The sequence below is a fragment of the Schistocerca nitens genome, chromosome 10 (genome assembly GCF_023898315.1).
Source record: "Schistocerca nitens isolate TAMUIC-IGC-003100 chromosome 10, iqSchNite1.1, whole genome shotgun sequence".
Lineage (NCBI taxonomy): Eukaryota > Metazoa > Arthropoda > Insecta > Orthoptera > Acrididae > Schistocerca > Schistocerca nitens.
Window position 1 is genome coordinate 68315430 of NC_064623.1, and position 16689 is coordinate 68332118.

Below are 16689 nucleotides of genomic sequence, written 5' to 3' on the forward strand. Positions count from 1 at the left end.
TGGCGCTTTAGGGTAGCAGAGTACAGCACTACATGACGTACCTATCACAAACAGTGCAAGCTCGTGTCTTAGGAAGATGGCACAAGTCTGTTGTGCAAACAATTATTGACGTTAATTTACAGTGATAGCTGACTTTCTCTTCTTTCTTTCCTTGTTATGTTTAGCACTTTTGGACAGTATTTTAGCAGGAATATAATGACGTCACTGGAGAAATGTAAAATAGACTTGATCCAGCTTTGGTGTAGAACAGTGGTTCCCAACAGGTGGTCCGCCAGAGGGTCCGCAAGATGGACTCAAAGGTCACATTGAACTGAAAACTGAAACTAACTGTATACTGATGGAGTACTCTGTTCTAACTGTGTTTTTTCAGATAAATAATACCTTGCATGAAATTAGTGTTTTCTTATTTTTCACACATGTCTACTCAATGCAATCTCAAGTGTAGTCCACTTGAAAGACCAATACACTCAGTTTTAATTTTTTCTGTCATCTTCAGTTCATACTCAATTTTTATTTTTTAAGGAGTTTGTTATACTAAACACCCAGATTTGAAGACAAAGATTTTGAGCACTAATCAAAAATTTAACAATAACAATGATGGCTAAATTGGAAAAGTTTTAAGCTCAATATTTGTTCAATAATGAATATGTCAATGTTTTTTCTAAGTACCAAAAATAGAAAACGTATAAAAAGACTCTTAATTTGGCTTTTTTAGGTACTTGATACTTTGATATGACAAGGTACCAATCATGCTCGATGAGGGGTCCTCGAGAAAATTTTGTTGGGAACCCCTGGTGTAGAGTGTTTTGTTCCTCACAGGTCGCGAGAGTGTGGAACCACAGACAGACGCGACAGCTAGAACAGAAGCTGCGAGCCCTGCGACAGAAGCTGTGAGCCTTGCAACAGAAGCTGCGAGCGCTGCGACAGAAGCCGGGGCAGGTGACAGCGACAAGGCGTGGGTGCGCATCGACGCGTGGCCCTAGCCGCACAGCTGCGGTACCAACGCTGCCAGTGCACGCGAACGCAGCGAGTGCCAGCCAGCCGGTGCGCTTGGTCCCGTTGGTGAGGTCTTACCGCTGGGCCTGCCAAGCTAACAGTGAATTGTGAACTGGATGTACTGCACACGTCACAAGACATTCACTGTCAAAACTGCAGACCTTCAGAATACTTCCTGCGTCGTCACAGGCTATGCTTTTTACTTTGTGATTTAAAGATTTTTGCTACTTTCGTTTCATCCTTGTGTTGCATAAGCCATCACATAACCTGACCAAAGAAAGTCCTGTGTCCTATCATTTGCGGCTCACATAAGGTTGCGCTTTTAACAATTTCCCTACCACATTTTCATCTGTATCAACGTCTACACGGATACTCTGCTAATCACACTTAAGTGCCTGGCAGAGGGTTCATGGATCCACCTTCACAATAATTCTCTATTATTCCACTCGAACAGGGCGCAGGACAAAAGAACACCGCCGCGCGGGATTAGCCGATCGCTCTAAGGCGCTGCAGTCATGGACTGTGCGGCTGGTCGCAGCGGAGTTTCGAGTCCTCCCTCGGGCATGGATGTGTGTGTGTTTGTCCTTAGGATAATTTAGGTTAAGTAGTGTGTAAGCCTAGGGGCTGATGACCTTAGCAGTTAAGTCCCATAAGATTCCACACACATTTGAACATTTTTTTTTTTAAAAGAACACCTATATCTTTTCGTGCGAGCTCTCATTTCCCTTATTTTATTATGATGATCGTTTCTCTCTATGCAGATCGGCGTCAACAAAATATTTTCGCATTCGAGGGGAAAGTTGGTGATCGAAATTTCGTGAGAAGATTCCGCCGCAACGAAAAACACCTTTGTTATGATGATGTCCACCCTACATCTTGTTTCCTGTCCGTGACACTCTATACCCTATTGCCGGCCGCGGTGGCCGAGAGGTTCCAAGCGCTTCAGTCCGGAACCGCGCGACTGCCACGGTCGCAGGTTCGAATCCTGCCTCGGGCATGGATGTGTGTGATGTCCTTAGGTTAGTTAGGTTTACGTAGTTCTAAGTTCTAGGGGACCGATGACCTCAGATGTTAAGTCCCATAGTGCTCAGCCATTTGAGCCTATCCCCTATTTCGCGATAATAGGAAACGTGCTGCCCTTCCTTGAACTTTCTCGACGTTAATCCTATCTCGTAAGGATGCCAGACGGCGCAGCACTACTCCAAAAGAGGATGGACAAGCGTACTCTAGGCAGTCTCTTAAGTAGATCTGTTCCAGTCTTCTGTCAATAAAACGCAGTCTTTCGTTCGCCTTCCCCACATTTTCTACATGTTCTTTCCAGTTTAAGTTATTCGTAATCGTAATTCTTAGGTACTTAGTTGAACTACGGCCTTTAGATTTGACTGATTTACCGTGTAACCTAAGTTTAACGGATTAGTTTTAGCACTCATGTGAATGACCTGACTTTTCATTACTTAGGATTACTTGCCAATTTTACGCACGATTCGGATATCTTTTCTAAATCGTTTTGCAATTTGTTTTGATCTTCTGATGACTTTACTAGACGATAAACGACAGTATCATCTGGAAACAATTTAGATTGCTGTTCAAACTGTCTGATAAACCGTTTATATAGATAAGGAAGAACAGAGGGCCTATAACACTACCTTGGGGAACGCCAGAAATCACTTCTGTTTTACTCGACGACTTTCCATGAATTACTACGAACTGTGACCTCTCTCACAGGAAATCACGAATCTAGTTAGGTAACTTAGACGATATTCCTATAAGCATGCAATTTGACTACAAGCCGCTTGTCCGGTACAGTGTCTGAAATTTACATTGGCGACTAGCACAAAATTCAACGGTGAAAACCGCCTAAGACTACACACACGTGCTGTCCTTGTATTGGACCACTGGTCGTTGCTACAGGGTGCAGTTTCTTCCACATCTGACTCGACCCCCTTCCCGCTCCAGCCATCAATCTAAGCTAGGATTTTTCTCATTACGCTACACGTCGATATGGAAGAGCGTGATCTGTAATCATTACTACGTGTAGAGCTCATTTTCAACTTTCGCTGGCTGACATTAATCACAGACTGAAAGATTTCCATTGACGATACGACTCTTTCTAAGGCAGTGCAGAGACTGGCGTACACTCTTTATGACGAAATGATCAGGTGAGTTAAGCTTCCTCTGCACTGCTCTGGCAAATGCACGGGTCTTTATCCCGGCCCTCTTGTGTAGCGCACCTGGGCCCGATAACGGACAGCCCTGCCCCGAAGCGACACGCGAGCCCAGCAGAAGCTGCTACTGCAGCTGTTGCCCTGGAAATCGTGACACCACAAAGAATGGTGCGTATAAAAATGCCAAGTTGCACGATGCTTGGGAGTCCATGATAAACTGCACATCCCTCTACACCTGAGTGACCAAGTCCCTCCTAACATCTGAGGAAAGCAACACCACACCACCTCCAACACGATGACACCTAGTAAAGCACTGTGGTGGCTTGAGCACAGTTTTTCTACGTAACGGTTTTCTGCCCCTGGTTCGTACCTATTTGACCATAAAATCAGCTGGAAGGAAGGAAGGGAGATTAGAGTTGAACATCGTGTTGGCAATGCAGTCGTTAGAGACGGAGCCTGAGCTCACATTATGTAAAGACAGGGAAGGAAATTGGCCGTGTCCCTTTCAAAGAAACCTGCCTGGCATTTCCCCAGAGCAGTTTAGGGAAACCACAGAAAACCTGCATCCCATGGCCAGACGCAGGTCTGACCTGTTGTCCACCAGCTAGCGTGCCCAGTGTGACGACCACTGCACTCGGTAAAACCAGCTCAAAGCGACACCAAAGTCACATACCCTTCCATCGCTGAAGATGAGTAATAAACGAAGTACTCTAAATTACATTAATTCGTACACACGTTAGCAAGCAATAGTTTCCGAAAAGTTAGCCCGACACCACTGTTTTAGCTTGAAGTATCAGCTCCATGTGCTTAAAATTATTTACAGCGCACAGAAAAAGTAACAACAAAAAAACCATAATAGCTGATACAAGGAATGGGCCAGGCAGGTACCTTGAAAAATGTCAACACTTTGTTATTTTATAAAGTACTTATACATAATCAATAATAATAATAATAATAGTAATTGTCATCTTATTACTTCTGTAAACGAAATTCATTTGTATACATTCTTTTCGTTACTGTTAATGCGAAATATTTGCATTTTACACATCTGTTAATTATACGAGGGTTGTCCAGAAAGTAAGTCCCGATCGGTCGCTAAATGGAAACCACAGTGAAAATCAGAAACGTTTAACTGCAAGAGGTAGCTACACTTTCCAGAAACTTCCCTACATAGTCGCTGCTCCGACTTAGACATTTGTGGGGGCGTTATACCAAATTTCCAACACCAGCGTCATAGAAGGCAGCCGCCTGTGCTTTCCGATAATTCTCTACGCTGGTCTATAGCGAGTAGCCTGCGCCCAAGTGTTATCTTCGTATCCAGCGTTTCATGTGAACAGAGATGATATTCAGGACGAGCCAATTAGGGCTGTGTTGTGGGCGATCGAACACTTCCCATAGAAAAGGCTGTAGGAGCGTCTTCACTGCCCCTGCAGAGTGCGGCTGAGAATTTCCATGAAGAAGGAAGTGCGTGGCAGTTGTGTTAGGTGGGCTGTATTAATTAAGGCGAAGCCTCTAAGCGGGCCCTCCTACTTGGCGGCAGACACCTTTACTTGCTCACAGTGCGCTCACAACTGAAATGAGCGTCTTAATGCGATAGACTGTCATGTCAGAGACACTACCATACACATCCGTGCAAAGCTTCATCGGGTTTTCACTGTGGTGCCCATTTCGCGACCGATCGGTACTTTCTGGACAACCCTCGTATATTGTAAATTTCTCATACTGTAGGTAGTATTTGCTATGCTTTTTGTTTCAAAATTACTGTGTCTCCTTATTTTTAACAGCTGGTTAGCTATATAATGTAATATTGTGTCTGAATAGTTAAATGCGTGAAAACTGAATAAATAATAAATATTTATGTGATGTGCAATTCAATAATTCAAGAGCGAAGATCGGAAACTAACGCACAATAATTTTATTATCAAAAAGGTAACAAAACAGAAAAATCACAAATGAACTTAAATCTTTACCTACTTTTCTACATAGTCACCAATGTTCTCAACACATTTTTCCCGGTTTCAGTATGGCCTGTTCGTAGAATTCGGTTCGTTTGGAGTACAGCCATCTCCAGACTGCTGAATTCACTTCCGCATTTGTCGCAAAGCGTTGGCTGGCCAGGAACATCTTCATGGGACCAAACAGATGAAAGTCCCACTGTGCAAGGTTTGGGCCATATGGTGGATGCTGGAGCACCTCCCACACAAATTTGGCGATTTTCTCACGAACAGGAGCAGCAACATGGGGGCGAGCATTAATGTTGCGGACACCGTCAGCATTAATGTTGCGGCGTTTGTTGCGAAGGGTACGATGCAACTTAACCAAAGTTTTAATGTAGGCTGCAGCATTTACAGTGGTCCCGTGTCCAGCAAAGTCCGCCAGTGACACAACATGCATATCGCAGAACACTATCACAAGCACTCCCCTAGCAGAGAGAGTCACTCTCAATTTCTTGCGTACTGGGAAGCCAGCATGTTTCGGCTCCATAGAGGCGTGCTCGGTTTCTGGCGTGTAGTGGTACGCCCACGACTCGTCACCAGTGACGATTCCTTTCAGAAAGTCAAGGCCTCCCGCAGCTTTACGCCTTAAGTGATCCAAGCTTGTCATCATTCGCTGGCCCTTGTAGTTGTCTGTCAGGTTCTTAGGCACCCAGCGAGTACTAACTTTATGAAACTTCACAGTGTCATGAATTATATCGTACACTGGACCACAGGAAATGTTGAACTGCTACGATAATGTTCACAGCTGCTGCCTCTATGACTCCGACATTCTGCGGGGCTGCAGCTGATACCGGCTGCCCGGAGCGTGGCGAATCACTAAGGTTCACACGGCCCTCTGGGAAGGATGCACACCACCTGGGGACATTGCTACGGTCCGCACAGTCGTCCCCATACACGCCACGCATTTCCCTACGAATTTCGCTCTGTTTCTGCCCACTGACCCACAAATATCGAACTACATTTCGCTGCTCTCACAAGTTGGCGACAGGAACATGCGCTCCATGTGTGTTTGGTAGTTTAGACTCTTCTCGCTAGAGCTGCACATCAAAACAAAATAGCCTCTGTAGCGCAAACTTCAAACTATATCGTCGTGAAATTTCAACATTCCAGCTGCAATATCAGGAGAGCAAAAAATTATTTATTGTGTGTTACTTTCCGATCCTCCCTCACATAAATTCCCCGTGTCACTCATATGCTGTGTTGATTGCTTACTGTATGAAAAAAACGTCATATGGGGAACACCATTTGGAACTGACTCACTGTGAAAACTTGGATACGCTCATTTATGTGCAGAATGTTGGATGAGTCTAACGCTAACTCCCACCCGAAGTTGAAACATATGTAAAAGTTGGGCTGAAGTCAAAAATGTATTAAAACAAACAGTATTCGTGTTGATCAGAACCTAGAAGCATCTGATTGTGAGTTGTTACTGCTGAATACTTCTCTGGTAATTCTAACAAGCTACAGATCCCGTCAAGGACACTTTCAGCAATTTATGAGAAATCTAGACCCATTATTGAGGTACCCGTCAGAAAAAAAGGAACAGAAGTTTTCGGAGATTCCAGTCTTGATTTCTTAGAAGGTACTGACAGGAAAAATGAACTGAATCATTATGTAAGTGTTTCAGTCTAATTTCAGCAGTCAATTGCTGCGCAACGAATAAGTAAGAGCATGGATGTGGGGAATTCTTGGAAATTTCGCGCAGCTATGGATGGAAGGAAGTAGCTAAGGACCCATTGTCACATCTGATGGCAGGCGTGGGCAATGTTGATATTTAGTAAACGATTCTATGAGGCAGGACTACGACACCGCTCACAGGCGAGAAGGCACGGCGCAGCTGACACCGTATATGAGTGTGAAATAATCAAGGCAGCACAGGGCACTGATGTACTGTGAAGAACCTATACATTGCAGTTACGACAGCGGTTAGTAACCTGTGTGTAGGGGCACAAGCAGGCCAAAGAAAGCTGACGTAATTATTAAAAAGCAGTCCACTTGTCCCTACCAGAGGAGCTACGTCAGAGGCATAAGGAAAAGATACATAAATGAGCTCGGAGGCTCAAAGCGGGTGCTCATATAGCCATTCCGTCCACATCTAGAACCCCATTCATGACTACCTCTGCAGGCCCGCTCAAACTACCACCAAACTCCGCTGAACAGACACGCCATAGCTGTGGCGGAGTGGGGCGCACCTCGGAGCTGCACTGGCGCCAGGAGCTACAGGGTTGCTGGCCTTCGTTCTATGCGTGACATCGTCTGAAGCACTGCTGCAAGCCGCCGTCCTTAGGGGTGGAGCCAGGGCGCCAATTTGCAGCCTCCGATGCAGAGCTTGGTCACTGACTGGGCTACCCTGGGTGGACAGGCGGAGCCCCAACGATGGTGGATGGCTATTTCCATTCGACACTCTAAATGGAGTCCGAGTTCCAAAAGAGAGGGCAGTCAGTCGTGTCCCAGGCTACCAGCGCAGCCAACACAGTAGGAGTGCTATGTCTGCAAGATTGGGCGACCAGATGCCAACGCAGCACATTCCGATATTGGCATTGGCGCTGACCCACGCATGTATGCTGTGCGGCACCATCACCAGAATCAGTAGAAGGCGTGAACCATACCTCTCGGTCGTTCTGACGTATTACAACCCCTGAACTCGGGGGGTTGTGACAATTTCATGTAAGGAAGTGGTCGTTTCGCTTTCCAACACTTGGTTAGAAAATGTTTGTCCACAACCAGCACTACATTTTGGTAGAGAGCTGATTTTGACGAGTGGTGAGTGAGGCAGTGGCACCTGATGTAGGTTCGGTGGTAACAGCTAAGCACAATGTGGTATGGTGAGTCTAAATTTTATTCATATTATTTTTGATGATTGCTTTTGTTGTCATAGTTGCGTGAGGCAGGGTGCATGATGGAGTTACTTTTGTGAAGCCACAGCAACACGTGGACTTATCTTTGTTTAGAGATGATGGTGGACATGATAATTTGGTGTCAGTGAGGTGTCCATTATGCAATTTTTCTGGGCACGAGCTGCCATGACACAGAGATATAGCAGCTGTTTGTTCTGTATGTAGATAGGCGATGATTTGTATTGTATTGTATTGTATTGCATATTGAACTGAGAACCCAGAAACGACGCAAAGGCTTCACGCTGCCACATCTCTCAGTGGTTCATAGCTCCACAACAGGCCACAGCAGTCCACCCACCCCACTGCCGCCCCACACTGAACCCAGGGTTATTGTGCAGTTTCGCCCCCAATGGACCCCCACCCATGAACGTCTCATACCAGACGAGTGTTTGCGTGGTAGTGTAATTATGGTGTACGCATACGTAGAGACTGTTTGCGCAGCAATCGCCGACATAATGTAACTGAGGCAGAATATGGGGAACCAGCCCGTATTCGCCGAGGTAGATGGGAAACCGCCTTAAAAACCATCCACAAGCTGACCGGCACACCGGACCTAGACACTAATCCACCGGGCAGCACGCCTTCCCACTCAGGAAGCAGCACGTTAGATAGCGCGGCTAGCCAGGCGGGCCTGGACGATAATTTTCTGGAGGAAATAATTTTTGATTGCATTTTTGTAGGTTTAAATCAGTTGAGTTACGGTGGATGTGCAGTACACGAAATGATGGAAACACATGCTACTACCTCAGAGTCTATTTCTGCTTTAAGTCAGCAAGCGCAAGCATTAAGAGAGCAGTTTGAGAGAAATTACAAACTTAATAGTGAGTTAGAGGCTCGTAAAGAGAGTCACAATCGGAATCACGGGAAAGTAAGTCTAGATTGAGTGTAACTTCTGTTCCATATGATCTGGCAGTGGTTGCATTGATTAATCCATTCTACGACAAGGCAACAGAGGATGTGACAGTTTTCGTAAAGGATGTTAGGCATACTGCTGAAGCACATGAGTGGTCAGATGAAGTAATACTGTATGTTGCTAATGTGTGTTTGGTGGGGTACACCAAAGCATCACGAGACATTGATTAAACCACACATGTTCCAGGAGTGGGCCGCTGGATTCTGCCAGTGGTACCAAAAGCAGAACAGTGTGCCATAAATAAACACAGGAATGTATTCAGGGAATTCTTGTAAATTTCGCGCAGCTGTGGCTGGAAGGTAGTAGTTAAGTGACCGATTGTCACATTGGATAGCAGGTGTGGGAAATGTTGATATTTTGCAAATAATTCTGTGAGGCGGGTTTCACAGGCCAGACGGCACAGTCTGGTGGACACTGGTCTGCTGTGAAGAGCCCGTACATTGCAGGTACAACAACGACTAGTGACCTGTGTATAAAGGCCAAAGCAGGCTGAGGAAAGCTGGCGTTTTAATTATTAAAAAGCACTCCACCTGTCCCCTCCAGAGGAACTACATCAGAGGTGTAGTGAAAAGACATATAAATGAACCTGGAGGCTCAAACTGGGCAGTCATGTCGCCATTCTGTCCTCATCTACACCCAGGTAGAATGACGATTGTTTAAGTTGCAGGCCAACCACGACGACCTCTTCTGATCGGCAGACAACTGGTCTGCTAAAACTACCACCAACCTCAGTTACACAGACGCGCCATAGCTGTGGTGGAAGAGGGCGCGCCTTGGAGCTGCACTGGCGCCAGTAGCGAGAGGGCTGCTGCCCTTCACTGTATGGGTGGCATCGTCGGAAGGATTGCAAGCCGCCGTCCTTAGGGGTGGAGCCAGGGCGTGAATTCGCAGCCTCCCGGATGCTGAACTGTCTTCGGTCACTGACTGAGCTACCCTGAGTGGAGACAGCCAGAGCTGCAACGATGGTGGATGGCTATTTCCCTTAGACACTCTACATGTAGTCCACGAGTTCCAATAGAAGGAGCAGCCAGCCATCTCCTGGGCTACCGGCGCAACCAACACACATGGCGACAGTTAGTTGTGGCGTTAGTAGGAGTGCTACATCTGCAAGGCTGTGCGACCAGATACCAATGCAGCAGATTGTGGCACTGGTATTGGCGCTGACCCATGCATGCACACTGTGCCATCACTGGGATCATTGGAAGGCCGGCTGCGTACCTTCGATGCAAGAAAGTCAATGACACACTTACCGGTGTTTCTCCACACGCTTCAGCATGAGTTACCACTCTCTCCCAAACCATACCTCTTGGTCGCTCTGATATATTACAACCTCTGCGCTTGGAGGTTTGTAGCACAATTTTACATCTGGTGCGCAGCAAGATAGTAGGGCACTGACTGATAACGCTTTTGTGGATAATGCTCAGGCTGAAGAAATTAATGTGTACCCAATTGTTAATGGACTATTTGATCATGATGCACAGTTAATAGAAATAGACAATATAACAGCTTACAGCCCTAATGCAGGTTCAAGCAAAGCAGTGATGTTTATTAACGAGAACATGGTACAATATTTTAAAATCAAGTTAAAAGAAGTGGTATGGGATAAGGTATGCCAGGTATTCCAGGATGAATGGTCAATGTTTAGGGGTATGACAGGAACAATCTTTTGAAGCAAATAACTTCATATGGATGTATGACCTATACCAAATGGTTTCTGAGACAGAACAAATTTAATGTACATATTCATTTTCTGTATTATTCAGTACATTGCCAGGTTTACACATGTACAAGAGTTTGTAAAAATTACAACATGTGTTTTACATATTATCAATTGGTAACAAATTCGCCTTGAAGCATTGTGCACATCACATTACAAGTGTTGTATAGTTCACAATAAATGTTTGAATATCCCATCACCAGCTTCAACACATTTGTGCTCTCTTGGGAGAATATGTTGTTTTGCTTGACTGAGTGCCTCCACACATTCCATAATGAGGGCAGCAACATCCATGATGCAACCAAGGAGTCCATCTCACCCACCTTTCATTTCCACATCACAGAATTCATCCAACCCCATACGCAAAAATATAATGTTGTAAGGTTGGCCATCTTGGTGGACAGTTAATTGTACTACCGTGACCAATCCAGCGATTAAGGTAAGTGTTCCCTCACATGTCTGGTAAAATGTAAGGGGTTCTTTCATGCTGGAAGTACAATGCTGTCTGCTCAGCCTAAGTTACCTCCTCAAGGTGTTCAAGAAACAATTTTCCAAAAATTGCAAGTAATTATTCAGTCTTCTAAAGTGACTAGACCTATCAACATACTACTGAGAATGCCGCACTAAACATTGATTGAAAGACGAACTTGGAAATGGGTTTCCAATGTAGTGCATGAACTTTCCTTCAAGCACTGATGACTGTTATATGTGTTGCTGGTTTCATTCTGTGTAAATGTGTCTTCATCAGTGAATAGTATTAACAAAAGCAAATGATGTCATTTAACAAATGATAAAATTCAAGATGTCTAGCATTGTCATCAAAGTGAAATGGGTACAAGTGTTCCACATGTAATGTTTGCCGTACACTTGTTTGTGCAACACTGATACATGCAGAAAGCCACTGAGTGCTGTCAGTAGGACAATCTGTTGCTGTTCCTGCACAGGTTGTTGAATTACACATTCAGAAGCAAAATGGGAACTCGGAAGACTATCTGTTTCACACAATGTGTTGAAAACTCTGGTAAACATTGTGCAATCTGGGATTTGACAGGTCAGAAAGTAAGGATGGAATTTTTTGACAACAGCAGGTGCACTACAGTTGCAGAAGCCATATATTTTTTGACAGCAGCTTGGGCACTACAATTGCAGATGCCATTTCTGCATATTCTTCATTAGTATACACATGTGGCATTTTAGTCAGCACATGTACAAACACAGTTAACTGATGTCTCTCTATGATACACTCTCAGCCCCTTACACTGCTTCACTAACAACACATCATGGACAACTGCAGTCTAGTTTAATGGCAAAAAGACAGTCCAAGCAAAGCAGTTGAAAGCAATGAGGGAGGTTGGGCTAGATAAAAACGTCAAAGAGGTTGGGTTGCTACTAGCCAAAAACATATGTTTTTGAAATATGTTATACTACAGCAACCAGAATACAGCGTATGTCCACATTAATTATTTTTTGCTTCAAATGGGCTTTCCTGCCATATCCCTGAATACTAATCATTCTCCTGGGACACCATGTGTATAGGAATAGGTGTTTGTATCATTTTCAATTTATTCCATGATATATTTGTGTCAATTATTGAATGTTGTGATACTTAAAAGTTAGCCACAAAATTCACTAAAAAAAAATAATACAGAAAGACAAGCTAGCCATAGATAACGAAGGTAACCAAAATATCATGTAAGAGGAAAAAGCCAGAGTAAGTGATGGTAAAAGTTCACTTGCATGCTGCAAAACTACTGTAATATTTTAAGGAAAGTCGTTAAAATGGCAGGAAATATGTAGCTCCTGACAGAAATTAATAATGCAATAACACGATTAAAAATATATTAGGTACTGTCAAATGGGAGACAGGGCATCAAGCCAGTGTACAAAATACCATAACTATTAATGAAGATGTTGAAACTGTGGGTACTTTTAACAATCACTTTCTAAATGTAGCAGCAACAACAGGATTAAATCAATCAGCTGAAGAAGCATGAGGATATATTTAAAAAATCATTCTATAAAACTTTCAACAACTAGGAGTAACACCAATATCGTACCCTGCAATTAATAGAAATGTAAACTGTAAAAAACAAAAACTCATATGATATTGGTGGGATTTGAAGCAGAATTCTGAAAAGTTGTTCCGACTTGACATAATTGTCCTTAGTGATATATGTAATGCACCACTTGCACATGGAATTTTTCCAGATAGATTAAAATACGCAACTGTTAAACCTCTTTGTAAGAAAGATGACAAATAGGACTTAAATAAGTATCGTCCAATTTCCTTAGTGGCATCTTTCTCCAAAATATTTGAACAAGTAATGTGCTCAAGAGTAATCTCAAATTTTAAGTTGAAACAATTTACTTTGCATATCACAGTTTAGATTCCAGAATGGTTGGATGAATGAGAATGCTATTTGCACATTCACCTTCCAGACATCACAAGCTTTACACAATACAATATCACCAGTTACATTTTTGTGATCTTTCCACCGCGTCTGATTATGTAATCACATTATACTGTTTGAAAAAACACAAGTTTCAGGGAACTGATTGTTTTACACACAACTGACCTGAATCATTCCTAACAAAAAATGCAAAAAGTTGTGTTCAATAATTCAAACAACATCGGGAGGGCAGAAAAGTGTGATGACTGCGAGAACACAAAGGGACTCCCACTTGCTTCAACCTTGACCCACTCCTATTCCTCATACAAGTGAATGATCCCCACTTAACATTCAACAAGTAGAATTGGTACTTTTTGTAGCCAATACTAGTGTTATAGTCAATTCATAGAGATAAAGCAACAGAAAAGATTGTTAATAATGTTTTTCAAAGAACTGTTAAGTGTTCCTGTGAAAATGGACTTTCCCTAAATTTTGAGAAAGCACACTGTATTCATGAAATGTATTTGCAGTTGCGGATACGGACAATCATCAGCTGTATAATGGAATGATGACAATATGAGTTTGTGCTGGACCAGGACTTCAAATCGTATTTCCTACTTATCACAAGCGGCCACCTCACCATTTGGCTATCTGAGCATAACTCACGGCCAGACCCAAATTTCCATATGTTGTCAACCATGTGTCTACAACCTGTACTCATACATCCATTATGTATATTCCCTTATTGGGGAGACATTTCACTTGAAAGTCAGCAGATAAACATGATATTGCAGTGCCTGTGTTATTACAAATACAATATGAAGTTTCTTCAGATATGCACGCTTGTCTGAAGGAACTTTGCACTGTATATGGAAAAGCATAGGCATTGCTGTTGTGTCTAGCTCATAAAGCATAGACACAATGAGGTAGCTAGGTGCACGCTAAACTAACGCAGACGGGCTTGAAGTTCTGGAACATGAGACTTATTAATGAATAAGAAGAAAAGTACGTAGATGTTACTTAACTTTTATTCTCTTGTTGGAATACATCTCTTGAATAGTAGTAAGCTATAAGCACTGATACAAATGGCGCCTTGCTAGGTAGTAGCTATGGACTAAGCTGAAGGCTATTCTATCTGTCTCTCGGCAAATGAGAGGAAAGCTTCGTACGTCTGGTCGCAAGCTATGTCTTCCGTACAACTGGGGCGAGGTCATGTCCGTGTCTTGTGACCTGCCATGTGGTGGCGCTAGGATTGCGATTACACAGTGGCGACACGCGGGTCCGACATGTACTACAGGACCGCGGCCGATTTAAGTTACCACCTAGCAAGTGTGGTGTCTAGCGGTGACACCACAATTGCAATATCATACCCACTGTATTCAGTTCTGTACAACAAACAGTCTTACCAATATTGATGTAACATACGGCACCAGTCAGTAAATATGGTAGATTGGATGGAACTGGTGGGTGTACCTACTGATAAATACTTCAACTGGAAGAAGCTCATTACTATAGTTCTTAAACAATTACTGAAAAACAGTTCACTTTTAATTGTAACCATATACAGATCCCCAGTGGGAAATTTTGAACTTAATTTGGTTTCCTTGCTGTGTAGTCTGTCAGACAGTAGCAAGCAGTTAATAGTTTGTGGTGACTTCAATGCAGATTTTGTAAAGGATTCGAATAGGAAAACTGATCTGGCAACTTTATTTGGATCCTTCAATTTGATCTCAATAATTAACTTTCCAGCATAGGTTGATCAAGACAAAAGGAACATAATTGATAATGCTTTCTTTACTGGGATTCAGAACAAGAAAATAACTGTTTAGTCAGTAACTAAAGCTCTCCCTGATCATGATACACAGTTAGTTAGTGTAAATAACACAGTGCCTTACAGTATGTATAGTCCTCAGTGGAAATCAGTTAGAATAATTAATGATTCCAAAACCAATATTTCTAAGAATGATTTAAATGGATGATCTGAGACACAATTTGTAATGAACCAAATGCTAACATAAAATTTAATGTACTCCAGAATCAATTCATATCATTATTTGAAAATAGCTTTCCATATAAGCTTACCAGAAGGACATTAAACAGACATGTAAAAAATCATGGATCACTAGAGGGATTAAAGTATCTAGTGAGAGGAAAAGAAAGTGATACCTTTTGGCAAGAACAAGTATAGATCCTGCAGTACTCGCATAAAATCAGTAATTCTAACAGTTAAACCCCTCTGAAATGTGATAAGAGAGATATGAATAACTACCAACCTGTTTCACTGCTGGCATTATTTTCCAAATTTTTTGAGGTGATGTATTCTAAAATAGTATCTCAACTTAGCAATAATAATATCCTCAGCGAATCACAGTGGGGATTTAAAAGAGTTGCTCTTCTGAGAATAGCATTTACATGCTCACTCACAGCACTGCAGAAGCATTAAATAATAAAATAGTGCCAGCTGGTATTTTCTACAGTATATCTAAGGCGTTTGACTGAGTGAATAGAGTATTCTCCTAAGAAAATTGAAGTTTTATGGGATTGATGGTATAGCTAACCAACTGATAATGTGATACCTAACCAAAAGAATGCATTAAGTCATACTTAGTAATTCAACAAATATTGTCTGGGGACATTGTTCTGATTTGGAAGACATCACATACGTTCTCCAAGGCTCAATCTTAGGTCCACTACTGTTCCTCATATGTATAAACAATCTTCCATTTAATACACAACAAGCAGAATTAGTTCTTATTGCAGATGATACTAGCATTGTAATGAGTCCGGTCATACATACCAAAACTGAAGAAATGGTAAACAGAGTCCTTAAGAGAATTATTGATTAGTATTCTGTAAATGGTCTCACTCTTAGTTTTAAAAAGACAGAACGTATTCAATTCTGAACATCAACACATGTCAATACCAATTATATGTGTAACACATGGTGAGGAAGTAATAAACAAGGTGGAAACTTCAAAATCACTAAGCCTTTAAACTGGAAAAAGCACATTTTGGAACTACATATGGAATAATATCCTGGGATAATTTATCTTTAAGAAAGAAAGTCTCTGTCACTCAAAACTGTGTCATAAAAATACTATGTTTCGCTCACCCACAATCATATTGTAGACGTCTGTTTAAGGAGTTGTGCATTCTGACAACTGCTTCACAGTACATTTACTCCCTCAAACAGTTTGTTGCAGATAATCCGCAACAGTTCGAAGGAGACAATGGTGTACATAATTACAATATCAAAAGGAAAAATGTTATTCATTACTCCACATTAAGGTTCTACCTAGCCCAAACATTGGTGTACAATGCTGTGACAAAAATTTTGATCACTTACCCAGTGATATCCAATGTCTGACAGACAGCCAAGTAAAATTTGAAAACAAACTGAGAAAGTTTCTCCTTGACTGCTTCTTCTATTCTGTGAAGAATTTCTGTTAGTGTAATGTGTAAAAGGTGGTGGGTAGGAATTGCTAACTCACATCTGTGTATCTTTCTGCTTAAAAAAATAAAAATAAAAAATAGAAACATTAGAAATGTTAAGCATGTAACCACATGCACAAATTAATCTGCAATGTGAATGTGAAGTGAGTCATTCCACATCA